The sequence below is a fragment of the Oncorhynchus gorbuscha genome, linkage group LG06 (assembly GCF_021184085.1).
Source record: "Oncorhynchus gorbuscha isolate QuinsamMale2020 ecotype Even-year linkage group LG06, OgorEven_v1.0, whole genome shotgun sequence".
Taxonomy (NCBI): domain Eukaryota; kingdom Metazoa; phylum Chordata; class Actinopteri; order Salmoniformes; family Salmonidae; genus Oncorhynchus; species Oncorhynchus gorbuscha.
This window is the reverse complement of record NC_060178.1, coordinates 25,355,723-25,368,795: the sequence shown is the minus strand read 5'-3', so window position 1 is coordinate 25,368,795 and position 13,073 is coordinate 25,355,723. Positions and strand designations below refer to the sequence as shown.

Below are 13,073 nucleotides of genomic sequence, written 5' to 3'. Positions count from 1 at the left end.
GAGTGTACAAAACATTATGAACACCTGCTCTTTCCATGACAGACTTACCAGGTGTATCCGGGTGAAAGCTATGATCCCTTATTGATGTCACTTGTTAAATCCACTTCAATCTCTGTAGATGAAGGGGAGGAGACCGGCTAAAGAGTTTTAAGCCTTGAGACAACTGAGACTTGGATTAGGTATGTGTGCCATTCAGAGGGTGAATGGGCAAGACAAAAGATTGGAGTGCCTTAAAACAGGGGGTATGGTAGAAGTTGCCAGGCACACCGGTTTGTATCAAGAACTGCAACGCTGCTGGGTTTTTCACGCTCAACAGTTTCCTGTGTGTATCAAGAATGGTCCACCACCCAAAGGACATACAGCCAACATGACAGAACTGTGGGAAGCATTATAGTCAACATTGGCCATGCTTGTGAAATGCTTTCGACACCTTGTAGAGTCCAATGCCCCAACGAACTAAGGGTGTTCTCAGTGCAAAAGGGTGCAGCTCAATCTTATTCATGTTTTGAAAACTCAGTGTGTTTCTACCGAAGACACAGCACACCATGATTTCATTGATTTAATATGATCACAGATTGAAGATATGTAACATCATGAAATCCAATATATCAATGGACGATACAGTTCATATCATAAGCAGCGTAGTGTCTATTGGTAAAAAGTTTCGTCGTTTCAGTTGTAACAGTTTCAAAATTAACCGTGTTCTTTGAATTTCACAAGGTACATATCATTTTGTCTTCACAGAGACAGATCATGCCCTCACATTTGCAGCAGAAGCAGTGGTGTGTAGATGTGTTTTGCGTGACTGATCTCTCCTTAGGTCCTGTCTTTGAAGCTGTTCTTGGAGGCCAGGGTTATAGCAGAAGGAACCTCATCTCCATCACCCTTCAACGGACGAGTACCCTTGGATGTGCATCAAGAACATCAGAAGGACACCTGGAAAGATATACAAAATATAGGTATACAACACCATTTCCTGGTTGAGTTCTTGCTGCCTTCCAAGTAATAGCAATATACAATACTCATTTAGCTGGATAAAAGGGATTAATTTCCTGTCCTTATATTTTACTCTGTGTAACGTAATGTTTCTTTTTATGGTTACCATAATGCCTTTCAAATGTACTTTTAATGATATGTGTAAAGCCCTTGCTTTGTCTGAAATGTGTTCCATAAAAAATATTGATTGGTTGACAGGGAGAGCAAGCAGTGGGTTTGGCCCACCAGCAGACGGCGTATCGTCACACACCACACCACACCCATAGATCATGCATGGCACTGGGCAGGGCGGGTTGAGGTGGGTGGAGCCCAGGGGGGGCAGAAAGAGGCCGGGGCTCCTAGGTGTGTGAGTAATCACTCGTCTCCCAAGGCAAACACTGATTGGGAATCTGAGAGCCTCTTTCGCACCGAATGTGCAGTGTGCAGTTGACTTATGATTGCCAACATTTTCGAGTGATTCTACATGTAAAATCGGTTTGCACTCGGTTCGCAAGTACTCCTGGCAGGCAAATGGTATTGGAGTTATCTCTTTGCCCGACCGGTCGACCTGGGACCACGAACACCAACCAGCCAAATCCTTCCTGCAAAGATGAGGAAATGACTGATTGATTTACAGACTCTGGTTGTGTCTACAATCCAGGCCCGTCTGCAAAGGCTGACTTTAACACACATATTCTACTGCATGTTTTATTCTCCCAGTCAATATATGAGTTGGCCTAAAGAAAACGTATATAAAAGCTTGCCAAGCAGAGAATTGGATGAATAATATGAAGTGGCACTACAGTTTGTAGTACTATATGTTACAGTACAACATACCAAAGAGTTCAACTGTAATTCACAGCACTTCAGCGGTCCTCACTGAGGGGAATACTGCTCAACATATAGTCAAATCTGGCTGGCTTAAAGACACTCTCTAGAGTGTGTTTAGAAAATTAAGGGACTTGATTTTTCCTAATTGTCCATTTTATCATTTTATTACAGCTAGCTTACTGTGATGGGCTTCTATTTTAATTGATGGAATACAATTAAAGCGTGACTTATTTCATTCCCCCACTACAGTGAACTGCATATGTCGGCTCTGCTATATTTAAATAGCATTAAGTAATTGGAAAAACACAAGAAGGGAAGGCAGAACATGTAACCAAAGGGCAAAATTGTCTTTGTGGATTTATTTTTCCCCCCATAAATATTCCAGGGGTTCTTCTATCATGCCCAAGTTTAAGGCAGAGAGGAAATAGTCTTTAACTGATACAGAAACTAATTTAGGACAGCTTTTCCAAAGAGATATGCTTTCCACCCTAGAACGAACATTTGGCCCAAGCCGGTACCTTCAGTACAAAAAATGCTAATGAAGTTGATTTCTTAGCCATTCTAAACTAATTGCATAGTCAAGATTACAAAGTATTCAGTCAGTGAAAAAGTGGTTGTTAATTTAAATGGTACCATATAATGCTCATAGTCTCCGTAAATATGTAGATGATAATCGGTGGCTGTAGGCTGGCTTTAAATGACAATGTCACTAGCTGCCAGAGCAACCCTCATTCACTATTCCTCTGCAAGGGGAGGTAGGTAGGTCTCACTGCCCACAGCAGGCCAATGTAGGCAAATAGATAGGCTAAAATTACAAGAGGAAATCACTAATAGTGCAAATATGTTTTTACCATTTGAAGAACGCTATAAAAATATGATAAATATCATGACATTAGAGGCAGTTGAAGTGCTTCAACACTAAACCCAAAGCATCAGCATTATCCCCAACCTATTTAACATAAACCAATGGCATGTGCTGCCTATGGACATAAATGGCCACATGGATGCCAAAGTATTGACAATAGTAACAATAAGTATACAAACAAAGTATTGCTTCTTTCCCCCCAAACAAACAGAACAAATAGAACAAAGCATTACAAAACTACAGTCTTGTTCACTTTTCTCCCCTCCATTCTCCTCTTTCTCTGGCTCTCTCGTTTTCTCCCCCCTCTAAAAATACAGAGACAATGCCTTGAGGCTCTCTAGTCACTATTGTGTGCCCGCGAGTTCATTGTTCTCAGCTGATCAGCCGTGGTAAATGTGGAGCCCTGCAACTCATTACGTATTCTCAGTCCCTCGGACCAGAGCGGAGGTGGCCATGGGAAGTTCCTGCTGGCTGGGCCTGGCCGGCCGGGCAGCCTACCCTGGAGAGAAAGCAAGGCCTTATAAATGACCTGGCCCGGCCCGTCTGGACATCTTGTGAGTCCATCCGTCCCTGTCCTGCTCCTCTCCCATGGCTAAAGAGCTCTAGCTCTCCCTTTGACTGTCTGTGGACAAGTCCTGTCTGTTCATCCCTCATCCCCGCTCGGTCTCAGTCACAGCTCCCTCCTCGGGATTAACTGTGGGACCGTGAGCAGAGTACACCCCACCACTCCCATTCTCCTCTCCTGTCCCCACATCCCACCTCACTATCTACTCCTGCTTTGGCCCAGCACAGAGTGGGCGGAAGTAGGACACAGTATGTTCTCTACTTATTTCCCAGAAAAACATTTTCTTATCTATGTTAAGAGTTGTTTGTTAGGAGACTAGAGTGAGTTTTTTATGCATATGGTTTGTTTAGCTTAGAAACAACTTTTTTAGTTTTTATTCTCGACTCTTTCTGAGGAAACTGTGGCAACTTCAGCTCGTGTGAAACAGAGAGAAACTCCACCCTTGAAGGCCTCCTCTAGCCTACCTTTCCTTAGCTTTGGTGTTCTGAGACAGTAAACTAGTTCTGTAGATATGAGGTGGATGTGAGGAACAGCAGTAACTAGGCTACCATGCTAGAGAGAAGGGGTTGGGGGATGGCTGGCCATTTGTGTTGCTTGACATGACAATAATTAGAGTTGACTCACCCTCTCCCTGGTTATAATCCGCTGGATATACTGCACTCATACAGGTGTCCAGAAAATCCAATTATCACAACCATGGTAGATAAAACTAGGGGGGGAAACAGGAGAAAATCAGAACTAGAGATGTCATTGCCATTTTAAAAAACAAAAAAAACATTTCAGACTTTAGATGAAACTCATCTCATCGGCACATTATAAACCTTAAGAATTATAATTGCGTAACAAAAAATCTTGGATATGTGGGTTAGTGCTGAGTGATTACTGCTTTTTGAGGTCGGTTCGTTTTCGGTTCAATTATTTAAAATAATCACGGTTTTCGATTTTGGGTTCAATCATTTTTTTAAAACGTGAAATGTATTATGAAATAATGACATTCTGTTGATTTTAGTGCTTTTTAATGGAAATTTCAAAGTCCAAAATAGTGAACATTCAATTGCCAAAATATTTCAAATACGACATTGTCTCTGTCAGGTAGGGTAGACATCAAAAGAAAATAGGAAATCACTATGAAATAATAAAATATTTCAGTTGTGTAAATAACTCAGTTTTTATTGTATGACTTTGTTATGTTGTATTCCTTAAAGTCATCAACTCATCTCTGCTCAGGCAGTAGCAGCCAGCCAGCCAGGCCATCTAATGTTATCTCTGTGCTACCCATCCTGTACTGTCTTTTGTCATTCTATTTAGCTAGGCTAGCCTGCCTAAGTATTGTATGCTGCAGAGCTGTCTGACAAAATCATTTGACTAGTTCTTCAAAGTATATCAGACATACTTTCATGAACTGTCAATCTCTATCTTTCTCATCGTTGTGTTGTGTACATTCTTCTCTCATGCGGTCTGTGTGTATCTAACCCGTAGCAGGCGTAAAAGTGTATCCGTCAGGCTCAGTGGTTTACGGTCATTGTAGCTAATTACCACGTTTCTGTGCTGAACTAGGTTGAATATTTGCTTAATGAAAACTACAACTCCCTTCAACTCCCAGTGTCCCACATAGTTCTTGACTTTAATTCTAAAATGAATGATATTATTTAAAAGGCTCACAAAAAAAAACTAACAAAATGGAATTCAAGAAATTGAACAGACGTCGGTCGATTAGTTATTTAATAACCACAACAACAACAAAACATTGCAAAAAAAATGCAAGTAAGAGAGGTGGAACCAGTCTCACTGCAAGATAGAGCACATCATATAACAGCAGAGGATAGACTTTTCCACCCTGCTGTTGTTAGAAGAGGAGGGAGAAGAGGAGGAGGAGGAGGAGTATTAGTGCTTCCTTCCCTGCAGGTTCCCAGTATTCCCCCACTCCTCCATCCTCTCATCTCCCCAGCAACAAAGGCCTGGAGCCCGGGCCACTCCTCTAGCCAGCTGCCTCCAGTAGCACCATGCTGGTTGCTGTGGGAGGAAGCCAGAGTGCCCCTCTACCCCCTCTGCTCTGTCCCCGGCAACCCCAACCCCAAACATGTGGGCTCAAATCCCGTCAGTGCGGCCAGGCGCACGGCTGGAACAAAATCTCGACAGATGGAGTTGGCCTCTCCTACACCACGCTCTCCCCTTAGAAGTCCTGCTTCTCCTCTCTGACCGATGGCTGCCCTGGGACAGGCAGATGTGGTCCCATACTAAGTATCAATGTACACAGAACAACTAACAACTTCATTTTGATGTCAACATAGATCCCAGATCATTGCATTCCTGCACAACAACATTGACAATTCCTACACATCACAGTTTTCATCTCTATGATTAGTCCTCATACATTTTAGTAATTTAGCAGACACTCTTATCCAGAGCAACATACAGGAGCAATTAGGGTTAAGTGCCTTGTTCAAGGGCACATCGACATATTTTCCACCTAGTCTGCTCAGGGATTTGAACCAGCAACCTTTAACCATCCCAACGCTCTTGACCACTAGGTTACCCGTCGCCCTAAAAGGACTGCAGGTTACAGTATTAGAAATAAGTTGAAGGGTCAGTCCTTTTTCAATAATATAGTACAATCCAAAGTACATGTGTTATTGAATTAATCATTTAAAGACAATGGGATGTGTGAGCAGAGAAAAATGTATCTTTAAACATGACAAGTGGACAAAGCGCCATGTGTGTGAGCATAATGAGTCTAGACTAACCCCTCATGAGTTTGGTCAATAAAACCAAGCATCCCAGTGGGACTTCACTCTGTTTGGATTTCAGCAACCATTAAGCAAAGCAAATATGAAACTCAAATATTCAATTGTATTACCTACATATTTAACAATGGAAACTAGCAAAAGTAACAAATCCTGCTCTGGAAACCGCCTTCCTAAAGCCATCTTCATACCCTCATAACAATCTAGTAGGCTGTCGTGACAATGTCAAGACCTGAAGGTTCCCAAGGGTTATACGTCTCCAGCTAGTGTCCTTAACTAACATACATAGACAAGGTTTTGCCAATGAAAGTACAGTATAACCATGAGTATCTCCATTACCCTCCCGATTCCACTCTGTCCCTTAAAATGCTTTCATTAATTTTAGATTGGGTCTAAATGGAGTCTTATTCTTTGTGACCAAGGTTTTGAAATTAGAATCATTGATATTAAAATTGTGACTTGTTCTGAAATAACCATCCAAATAAGATATTCATTATTTCCATTTCAGATCGGGTGAAATTCCACTGTGCTTTATTGTAAATCACCCAGTATTGGAACCACTCTGCCCCTGCTGCCCCATCATACTGAATGACTGGAGAAGGCAAGTGCTTCACAGTTAACGTGCTTGGTGACACACAGCAACATTGGGTTGCTGACTTGACATAGGCATCTTTTAAGGGCCTTAAACTCAAAGAATGGCATTGTTCCCGAGCAGAGGCTAGCTGCAGCAGAGGCCTGACACTGCGCCACAGATGAGCTGTGAAAAAAAAAGGAAACTTTGTGTTTCCACCGCACATAACTCTTACGACAAAGTAGGAAATAGTTCACAGGGACATGCCACATTCCACATTCCACAAGGGCCGATGCGGCTTGCTTTCGACACGTCAGACTAGTGTGTGACAGTAGTCGGGGTGAGGGGACGCTTGCACAATAGCCGGTGGCATTGAAGAACTGAGAACTGGGAAGGGTCTCTCTATAAAAACTCACCAGCAGAATATGGTTCAGGAATGTACACTAAGTTTTTTGTTTATATACGCAAAGAGAGCAGGGTGGGTGTAGGAACTCAAGAGGTTCCATGATGCGTTGTACTGGTTTGTTCTTGAGGGCAATCCAAGGCCGGTGCACAAGAAAAGAATGGGCACCAGGGATGAAGACACTAAAAAGTGAAATAATGTAGAGTAAAATTATGGAACGGATGTGGATTGGGGTCAGATGTGTGAGTTGATCAGTCGTCTTTCTCTGGTCTCTGAGTCATTTCCACTCAGCTGTTCTAAAGACCATCCGATGGCAGTCTTCCAATGACTGAGTTCATATTCTTTGTGCCACACACAATTTGGAATAGTGATTGTTGGGCCAGCCACCCACTCAGGGCGTTGTAGAAAGCAACCAACCAGGAAAAACAAGCGTGGCAAGGCTTCTCAAAGGTAATGGGAATATTTTGGGGAGGATGTTTTATTGTCATAAACACTGTTGTTTACAGGGTCAGCCAGATTAGTACGCCGCTGAGCAGTATTAGGGTTAATTCCCTTGCTTAGGCTCCAGAGTGGCAAAGCGGTTAAAGGCACAGTGAGAGGCTTCACTACAGTCCTTGGTTCAATCCCAGGCTGTATCACATCCGGCCGTGATTGGGAGTCCCATAAGGCGGTGCACAATTGACCCAGCATCGCCCGGGTTTGGCAAGGGTAGGCAGTCATTGTAAATAAGAATTTGTTCTTAACCTACTTGCTTAGTTAAATTAAGGTTCAATTAAAAATATATATATATTTAAATGCACATCGACAGGTTTTTCACCTTGTCGGCTTGGGTATTCGAACAAGCAACCTTTCGGTTACTGGCCCAAGAACACTTTGTTTTTCAGAGGGGAAGAGTAATGGTAATAGTAACTGTGAGCAATAAGGTGTACCAATATGTAGCAATGGACGACATTCAAGAGCTGTCTATTCTCTTCAGTCCTAAACTTACCATATCTGGTGTGGTCTCTGTCTCCTGGACAGACAGGTCTCGTCTTGGTCATACGGTCATATGGATGTCAGCAGGTTCCTCTCACCTTTTCTCTAGCAAAATAAAACACAAAGTCTGGCTTACTATGTGTACCCACATGTATTTAGAACACCATGCTTTGTGTATCTGGGAGCATCTAGATTGAGTAATTATATTTTTCAGGCAGTGGTGCTGTACACAAACTAATCACTTTAGGGTTGCCATTTGAACATGAAATCCCTCTTTATCTAGTCCAAAGGAAACTATTGTTGCCCCCCTCCAAACCTCGAAAACAAATCTCTGTAGAAACTTTTTTGGGGCAAGCTTGTATAATCACACAGAGGGTACCAGAAACAGACAGGCCTGTACCAAGACAGACAGTAGGGAGCAGAAAAGAAAGAGTAGCCTTGTGTTGGACTACATACTGCAGCTGCCTCACGTTCTTCCAGTATTTTAATACACATGGGCATGTAATGAATGGGGGCCGCTGTGTGACTGTATGTTACTGTAGGCATCTTTCTCCTATAACCCCACTACAGACTGATCTGAAGGCTCCAATGCGAGGCATCGCCATCATAATTCTTCCCCATCATAAAGAGGACTTGTTGGGGATCCGTGTGGTCTGTCTGTCTTCTACAATATCCTGCCTTCAGGGCCTGCCCATGGCTCATGCCAGCCAGACCCAGTGGTGTTCTCTTCGGCTTGGCAGTGTCTCTGAAGCCCAGACTGTTCACTCAACTTGGAGTCGCTCAGAGGAACTTTATCAAAAATGTAGATAAACAGGTTCAAGTAAGGTTAAACTTTGTAATAGTGATAGTGCCAGGGATGAAGAAAATCCTTATTGCAATGTTGACTATTCCTTTCCATTGCAAACATGTTTAGAGATATACCGAATTGTTTAAAGTACTATTAGCTCGAGACCAACAAGGATTGAAACTATATGCTGAATTTGGATAGCCTTAGTTAAATGTAGATTTCCCAGAATGCATAGCGATTGTATTTTCTTTGAGTGCCACTGGTTCAGACAGCATGCTAGCTGTTTTTTTTTACATGCCAACATGTAATTCTAATTTTCAAGGAGAACTGCAGGTGGCTTTACAGTGTCCTAACCAAAGCATTAAATAAACAGAGGTGTGTGTCTACTTTGTTTATACATTTATTCTGTTACAGTTGGAACACAGGAGGGGGCGAATCAAAAGGCTCATTTTCAGGATGTCACAGCTCTGAACATGAACAATGAACATTTGTATTGTGTTTTCAAAGTTTGAGCCACGTGATCACTGTTTGTATATCATTTACCCACACAATATCACATTTTGCATACATACACATAGCCTTTACTGATATTGTGTGTTGCTTTGGATGCTATGGAAGTGTCAGCTAATTGACCATAACTTTATCAAAAAACAAATTCCTTATCATTAACATTCCGCCCAGATATTCTCCTTAGATAGATAAAGCCTAAGTAAATGAGTGTGGAGGATATGATGAATAAACAGGGTTGAAAAGCAGAAATCCTGTTGTGTGTGTGTGCACTGCACTCTGTGACAGAGCTCTAGATAGCTGTACGCTAGAATGTTTGTCCCAGTGAAAAGAGGGGCTATGTGCGGCCCAGACTGGGCCCCATAATGCTGCAAACTCCACAGATTTGGAGCTCTCTTTTGTTGTCTCGGCAATGCTGACATCACACACTGCTGACGGGCCGAAATCCCTCTTTCTCCAGCACCAGCACTTTTGAAACGAAACTGCCATGACACTGATGAGTAACGCCAACTTGCCCAAAAAAATCCCTCATTAAATCACACACAAGCCCGTGTGTGCATACTCACACAGGCACACAGGCACACAGCCAATAAATCCAAAAGGTAATCAGAAAAATATTACTGCTGCCACAAACACTTTTCATGAAGCCTCTACAAGTGGACCTGGCACTTACACTGTTAGTCTCTGACGCTGACTCGCCTGTCCTTCCCCAACCATTTCTCACATTTTAACAAACAAATACTGAAACATTACGACAAACAGCATCTAAATGTGGCTGAGATTATGATAGGCATTACATGTCTTAATGACAAACCGTTTTGTAATTGCAGAAGACATGAATGATGTGGCCATGTTGGTATTGGTATCTGAATGTGAGAGGAGACGGGGGAATGACAGGTTTTCCATCAGGATGGAGTTATAAGACACATATAATGTAAGGTTTGCTTACCCTTGAGTGTTTGCAGAAACATTTGCATAGGATCACATGACTCAGGACTCTTTTGTGGGTGATTGATTAGACAAGAGGCTAAAGTAAGAGAGGTTCTCCCTCTGGACTGAGTTCAAATGTAGGATACTGTTGATGAATCCATTCAGTTTGAAAAGAATAGTGAAACACTCCATGAGTGTCATCTCTTCCAAATAAACCAGCGAGTGTTTTTCCAGTTATAGGGACACACTCTCCTCCCTACTGGAAGAGGAAAACTGTTGGGATGATACCAGCTCTCAGAAGCATCATGAAGGTCCCACTCAAACAATCAATCACAATAGCATCCTCAGGCACTTAGACTAGTGTCATCCCTCAAAGCCTATCTCTCTATCACCCCCCCACCCCACCCCCCCCCCCCACACCACACACACACACACACACACACACACACACACACACACACACACACACACACACACACACACACACACACACACACACACACACACACACACACACACACACACACACACACCACACTCGAGTCTAGGGAGTATCAATCGGTTAAACATGTGACAAATGGCATCATTTGGGAGGCCATGGGGCATATCCAGGACCAATGAGACAGCAGAAATAGGCTGTGAAGAGCTGCCCTTTATTCACACATGCTCCTGTGGGACTCGCCATGACAATTTCAAAATCACTGAACAAGTTGACACTTATTTGCAGGGCAATGAGCATCACTACCCTCTGAGGGAGGCATCCATATCCTCAATCCACATGGGAAGACATGTAACCAAACAAAACTATGTCATGGAAAATCAATGGTTTCAAAGTCGGAAGCATACATGACCATTCTAAAAACATTAGTATTGCGAAGGCTAGATATTGGTATTTTACTAACTTATGTACACTCAATCAGTTAAGTTCATCACCAAATATAGACATATTTATTAATGTCATTGATTTAATACACAACTCAATATGACAACAATATACAGTACCTGTCAAAAGTTTGGACACACCTACTCATTCAAGGGTTTTTCTTTATTTTTACTAATTTCTATTTTGTAGAATAATAGTGAAGACGTCAAAACTATGAAACAACACATGGAATCACGTAGTAAGCAAAAAAAAGGTGTTAAACAAATCAAAATATATTTCATATTTGAGATTCTTTAAAGTACCCTTTGTCTTGATGACAGCTTTGCTCTGGACCCTGATCTCTCGTTTGACGAACATATCAAGACTGTTTCAAGGACAGCTTTTATCCATTTACGTAACATTGCAAAAATCTGATTTTTTTTAACCAAAAATGATGCTGAAAAATGAATCCATGCGTTTGTTACTTCTAGGTTAGACTACTGCAATGCTCTATTTTCCGGCTACCCGGATAAAGCACTAAATAAACTTCAGTTAGTGCTAAATACGGCTGCTAGAATCCTGACTAGAACCACAAAATGTGATCATATTACTCCAGTGCAAACCTCCCTACACTGGCTTCCTGTTAAGGCAAGGGCTGATTTCAAGGTTTTACTGATAACCTACAAAACATTACATGGGCTTGCTCCTACCTATCTTTCCGATTTGGTCCTGCCGTACATACCTACACGTTACGGTCACAAGACGCAGGCCTTCTAATTGTCCCTAAAATTTCTAAGCAAACAGCTGGAGGCAGGGCTTTTTCCTATTGAGCTCCAATAGGAAAAATGGAATGGTCTGCCTCTGGGATTCTCTGCCTCTAACCCTATTACATGGGCTGAGTCACTGGCTTACTGGTGCTCTTCCATGCTGTTCCTAGGAGTGGTGCGTCACTTGAGTGGGTTGAGTCACTGACGTGGTCTTCCTGTCTGGGTTGCCCCCCCCTCTGTTGCTCCCCCCCCCCCCCCCCCCCCGTGGGTTGTGCCTTGGCGGAGATCTTTGTGGGCTATACTCAGCCTTGTCTCAGGATGGTAAGTTGGTGGTTGAAGATATCCCTCTAGTGGTGTGGGGGCTGTGCTTTGGCAAAGTGGGTGGGGTTAAATCCTGCCTGTTTGACCTTGTCTGGGGGTATCATCGGATGGGGCCACAGTGTCTCCTGACCTCTCCTGTCTCAGCCTCCAGTATTTATGCTGCAGTAGTTTATGTGTCGGGGGGCTAGGGTTAGTCTGTTATATCTGGAGTATTTCTCCTGTCTTATCTGATGTCCTGTGTGAATATAAGTATGCTCTCTCTAATTCTCTTTTTTTCTTTCTTTCTTTCTTTCTTTCTTTCTTTCTTTCTTTCTCTCTCTCGGAGGACCTGAGCCCTAGGACCATGCTTCAGGACTACCTGGCATGATGACTCCTTGTTGTCCCCAGTCCACCTGGCTGTGCTGCTGCTCCAGTTTCAACTGTTCTGCCTGCGACTATGGAACCCTGACCTGTTCACTGTGATTACTATTATTTGACCATGCTGGTCATTAATGAACATTTGAACATCTTGGCCATGTTCTGTTATAATCTCCACCCGGCACAGCCAGAAGAGGAGTGGCCACCCCTCATAGCCTGGTTCCTCTCTAGGTTTCTATCTAGGTTTTTGCCTTTCTAGGGAGTTTTTCCTAGCCACCATGCTTCTACACATGCATTGCTTGCTGTTTGTGGTTTTAGGCTGGGTTTCTGTACAGCACGTTGGTATATCAGCTGATGTAAGAAGGGCTATATAAATGCATTTGATTTGATTTGGCACACGCTTGGCATTCTCTCAACCAGCTTCATGAGGTAGTCACCTGGAATGCATTTCAATTAACAGGTGTGACTTGTTAAAAGTTCATTTGTGGAATTTCTTTCCTTCTTAATGCGTTTGAGACAATCAGTTGTGTTGTGACAAGGTAGGGGGTATACAGAATTGTTGTGTTATTGTGCTATTGTGTTATTGAATGTACGTTTGTTTATGTGTAACTCT

The 13,073-nt window shown here is 42.7% G+C and overlaps 1 long non-coding RNA gene across 2 annotated transcripts in view; it reads right to left on the bottom strand.

The window, feature by feature from the left end:
- Positions 1-527: 527 nt before the first annotated feature.
- The window catches only part of LOC124037757, a 54,730-nt gene continuing 42,184 nt past the window's right edge, over positions 528-13,073 (bottom strand). For both annotated transcript variants that reach the window (XR_006839227.1, XR_006839228.1), the window contains exons 4-6: positions 7,943-8,034; positions 3,861-3,945; positions 528-936 (exon numbers count right to left, since the gene is read on the bottom strand). This is a non-coding gene — a long non-coding RNA (uncharacterized LOC124037757). The remainder of the gene's footprint in view (positions 937-3,860; positions 3,946-7,942; positions 8,035-13,073) is intronic.